The following is a 5,380-nucleotide window of genomic DNA, read 5'->3' on the forward strand; positions in this document are numbered from 1 at the left end:
CTCTCTCTCTCTCTCTCTCTCTCTGAAATTTCATTAACTCTTTACTCCAGTGCTTGGCATCTGTTGCTTCACCCATGGGAAAAGTCAATCTATTTTCTCGAACTGAAGTGCACTGCACTAACTAATACGTGCATTTACAATTCCAAAAACATTCCAAAACATGATTTTGCGTGACAGATCTGTACTGTCACCTCTCGACAACTCTTCAATCCGGAGCTTGTGGCGAGCAGACTCCCACTCACAGATGAGCGTCGACAGCCTGTGTTTCATGCTGTGTTTTAAGCTCATTTGGGCTCAGCAGTCTTGGCAGGTCAAAGGAGAGCTATGAGCAGCATCAGGCTTGTCAATGAGCTGAGCTTTCGGATGTTGGTGGTATGTTTAACAGGCGTGACATTTCTTCTTGTCAGCCTGGCAGGTGGTTGAACTAACACTGTGCCTCTGGATGGAGCTCAAAGTAAAGTCCTGTTTGACTTCTGAAATTGTGCCGCTGTGACTGTTGTTTTTAGTCCAACTCTGACAGAGGGCATTACCAAAAATGTACATTAATGTAGCTACAGTGTGACACAGGAGGATACATTATAACTTTAATTTGCAAGACTATCAAAGGTTGATCTTGTATACAGAGTTTTTTTCAGACCAGGGTTGATAGCCAAGGCTACAGGGAGACAAGTCTCCAGCCCCTTGCCCAACCTGTAAACTGATGTAAACTAGGTCGGTGCGAAGAGAGAGTGAGAGAGAGAGAGTTGCTGCTGGGAGCATTGAATTATTCAGCCAAGTCCGCTGAGCTCTGATAACACAAGCAGAACAACAGCAGCGCCAAATCAGTTCATATGGGCAATACCTTACACCCTGAGTTAGCTCCATTCACTCTTTTTAAATGAGAAAAATATGAAAAGAAGAAATGTCATGAATGGCTGGCCATTCATACTATACACTGTAGGTTATACGGGCTCAAGAGAGACTAACATTTTTGTAGGGTAGCTTCTTGTAAAATCATACAAACATCTTTAGATCTATTTCACAAATCACATACAATATAATTTGTTTGACATTACCAGCTTTGCTCCAGATTCACATTTTAAAAAATGTCAGTGTGCTGAAATGCTGAAATCTTGCTGCGCTCCTGCTTTCCCCTCATCTAAGCCCCATTGTAGGGCTTTGATCAGCATTTTCTGCCATATGTCAGAGTATGTTTACTGCATTTCTATCATATGCAGAGGTTGTTAACTTTTACAACCTCTTTTGAATGGCGGGGGAAGTGCAAATGTCTCTACAAAAAACGTCTTTTTTTTTCATCATGGACTTTCTGCCGTGTCTGCCAGATCCAAGTGAATTAGATTTGTATTCAGACATGCTCATAAATCTTACAAACACTGAGGTAACGTGTTTCAGACTTGCTTACCAGGTGTAATTTGTGAGAGAGAATTGGTAACTCTATTCCACACAGAGCACAGCCTTCTGCTTTGGTAGCCCGTAGCAGCCGTTAGGTTTGTTGTTCTGTGTGGCATCTCTACATCAGGCCATGGCAGAGACAAAACAATGCAAGGTGTCCATTGCCAGAAAAACAATAACATGCCAATATTTTGTTATCATATCATGATGCTTGTTGAGTCTCTTCTAGTTGTTGTTCAAACTCCCCTTTTGAAAGGGATTTGATGCATCCACCCCGAAATAAAGAACTGCATTTCACTCAATGACCAAACACTTTTTATCCTTTTTGCCTCCTTTTATTTTGCCTTACTGCAACAGTTCAATTTGGCTGTTCCATTTGAATTACTGCTTCAACCAAGGAAGGCATTTGGATTTTTGTAGGTCTTTAAGATGCTTTACAGTTTAGTCTTCTCTAGCAGCTGCAGTAGCAGGTGAAAAATGGCTGCCGTTCAGGTGTTGTAGGTCATTAGTTCTGCATGCTTTTGCTGGCGATGACGGCAGCTTTCAGTCTGCTCTCTTGCCGTTTGCCGCTCGTCAACTGATGTTCCTCTTTACTTTCGATGTTTTCTCCACTTTAAAGCCCCGGGCAGAATCTCGGCAGTGGTTCCGCCCACTTTAACAATTCTCCGCTTTAAACAGCTGCTTATGATTTAAATAGTCTTTACTTTAGTTTGACTTGACAATGCTTGGAATCTTCACAGTTTTACAATTGCATACACAAATCCTAAAATTCCAAGATGTACTGTATGCTTTAGATTGTAAACCTGCAAACAGTGGTGGAACGAGTATATTTACTCAATTACTTAGGAACAGTCAGGGGCGTTTCTAGGACTTGAGGATTTTGGGGCTTAGCCCGAACCCATTTAACTAAACTGAATGCAATGCAAAACGGGGATTGGCTTGTCCAGCTTGTTAATAGCCAGTGCATGTTTATTTAAACTGCCCAGTTTGTAGATGTTAGTTAAATAGCACCAACATTTGGCCTAATCAAATCTGGCCTGGCAACCCAAAGGCCAAGGTTTTTCCACCAGATTCGCATGTTGACCTATGATGTTGAGGGTCTTGGGGGGATTTCCTGCATTCTGGTGAATTTTTATGTATCTATTTCTACCATTTTCTGAATCAATGTATGCTGGAAAAATCTTTATGTAAAGGGAAACATAGATTACAATCCAAATATAAAAACATAGTGGAATAATTTCTTTTGACTATGTGTACTAAGTGTGTATGCCAGCTTGTCAAGGATGTTTGAAATGAAAGGGGGGGGACCAGCATGGCTTATGAATGCTTCAAATGACAATGAGGTCTTACAGTTGACTTTAACTGCATGTTAATTAGGGGAAACGTTTAGTCAATAATGCTGCTGTAATCACACTTGAGTAGATTCCCTCCCCGGAGTTTGATCTGTAAGCACAAGATGCAGCAGAGGGAACAGAGGACAGCCTCTCACTACACAAGGAGGAATTACCTCGCTGCATCCAGATGCTGCTACCTGATAGTAAAGGTTTATTTGTGATGTTTACAATGTCACACAATTGTTAAGACTTATTTTATTGTTCAAGAGACGTGTTCCCTCCCAGAGGTTCCAGTTGATATCTTGATCAACAAGGAAATAACATTTAGATTTCTCAAATGTTAAAGTGTGTTTTTAGAATCCTAAATATTTAAGACTAAATAAGAAACAAGTAAAAATCTTGGTTACTTACCGCAACTGTGACATCACCTTTTTCCAAGCCCTGCCCACTTCAAACCAGTCAGAAGAAAGAAAGCTGATTGAGAAAACATGTTGGATGCGGATTTATCATTGTCCATTGTCTTCTACCGATATTCAGGACACTTCCTTTAATTTGTTAAACTTTACTTACAAGTTGAAATTGAATTTAATTCCACTTTCAGTTGAGTGCTGTTAGTTTGCATGAATTGCATAAATGTTGTTGGAATAAAAACCTTTAAGGGTTATTAAATTATACAGCAGAAGGCTGTTTATGTAACATAATTTTGCCTTAGCAGAAGAGGAGCCACTGTTTTAATGAAATATGCTGCAGACCAGTGAATGTTACTTTGCAGGTGGCCCTGGCAGGTATATATCTGAAATGTGCATGATATTGGAGCTGAGGTAGCCTACCTCCACCTCCTCCGCACCTCAGCCACTACTCTCTCAACAACTCCTTTTTAGACTGGCATAGAAAGGGCCGATAATGATGCCAGTCATCAACAGTCCTATTATATAACATGGAGGGAGGGGTATGCACATGCATGGCACCTTTTTCAACTGCACACTTTTTCCCATATCTGGCAGGCAGGTACAAACATTCAGATACACAGTAAACATTGGGCTGTGTTTCTGTATGCCATGCAGTACATCCATCCTTGTTATTGTAGGGAAGTATACACTTTCTACAACCCACCACCTGCTTTGTTGACTGGCAACTTTGCAACAAAACCAAACATGGGGGTTTATTGTTTAGCCACCTGTGAAGGTTTTCCAAATGCAAATCAGTTAGAAAGAAATATTGTGTTGCACAGAGCTGCTGTAGAAGGTTTCTGAATGTGACAATTATATAAGGTTATTGTAATCCACATACATTTTAAAGGACGTGGGGATTTAAAAAGGTCTGCACAAAATCCTTGACATTCCCCAGGGACTTTATCAATTAAATAGTAAAGTTTTTAGTACAGCTGTCCATTCAGTGCCATCTGTGGCCTGTCGGCACCATGGACAGCATCACACTGGTGTTGCCTCCTCCTTTGGTCCTTTGGTATTTTTCCTCTGCCTTCAAAATGTTTTTGGATCAGAAATACCTAGGGAAAGAATCAGATCAAGTTTCATATTCTCTGTGTTGTTCTGACAGCAAGTAAAGGAGAAAGGACAGGTAATCACTGACAGAAACTGTTTGAGGTGCTGTTCAGCAGCTGTTTTTGTCACAGTGGAAACAGTATCTTAGCAGCAGAGCTTCTTACTTTGCCATATTTTGTGGAACTGCTTGCTTTATATATTAATTCTTTAGTTAGATTTTTTGTCTAGATAATCAGAATTGTGAATTGTTTGATTGCAATTTACCATGCCATCTACTGAAGCTATGAAGTATAATACAAAACAGAAGTGTTTAGGAAGTTAGTAGTGTTACTAAAAGTTTACGGAAAGCTGAATTGATTTGAACAATAGCAGATACAGACATCAGCCCAATTAAAATTATTGCTCATCAAAAACAGGACTAAGAATCTGCCTCAGCATGGCAATATGCACTCAATGACAATGCTAAGCCTTGAGGCCATTTTTACAGTTTATTGTCCGTCTGGATTTATTTTATAAAAAAGCTTGTAAAACATCAACCCTGTTGTCTACAGTCAAGATATGAACATAATTTTTTTTTAGGAAAAACTGGGTTATTAGAATATTTGGGTTGCAGTGAGGTCACTTGCATGTTTAAAATGGTTGTAGGGCCTTAAAGACAAATAAATAAATAAAACGGAACAGGATTCTTCCAGATATATATTGATATCACAGACAGATAGGTAATGAATAAGCCATTTTCCTTTCTAAAACACTTCTCATATGTCTTGGGAGTCACACTGTGAAGAAATAATCATTATAACTTATACAGTTGACAAAATACATAAATTTTTTCAAAGAAAGTCAAGACGCTTTTTCTCTCATGACATTTACTTATGCCAATAATAACATAATAATGTCATATTTATTTATATTACACCCACAGCAATGCTACACAAGCAAATGTGTGTCAAATATGTGCGCCTCCACGCCATCTATACAGCCAAATGGCCTTTTTGTCCCCTCTGGCCTTCCATACAAGAGGGGTGACATTATCTCCCATATATGGGCATACAGGGGCCTTTATTTCCGGAAAAAACAGACAGGAGAGACGGAGCAGCGAGCTAGCGGCAGAAATGAGCCAAAATGTGATGAATTATGGACATAAAGTGGATC

At 39.6% G+C, this 5,380-nt stretch overlaps 1 long non-coding RNA gene across 1 annotated transcript in view; it reads right to left on the reverse strand.

Moving 5' to 3' along the window:
* Positions 1–5,380, reverse strand: part of LOC116670415 (uncharacterized) — an 8,740-nt gene that overhangs the window by 1,607 nt on the left and 1,753 nt on the right. Inside the window, exon 2 of the long non-coding RNA XR_004327017.1 lies at positions 3,705–3,710. This is a non-coding gene — a long non-coding RNA (uncharacterized LOC116670415). The remainder of the gene's footprint in view (positions 1–3,704; positions 3,711–5,380) is intronic.

This window comes from Etheostoma spectabile, chromosome 20 (genome assembly GCF_008692095.1).
Source record: "Etheostoma spectabile isolate EspeVRDwgs_2016 chromosome 20, UIUC_Espe_1.0, whole genome shotgun sequence".
In the NCBI taxonomy this organism is placed as follows: domain Eukaryota; kingdom Metazoa; phylum Chordata; class Actinopteri; order Perciformes; family Percidae; genus Etheostoma; species Etheostoma spectabile.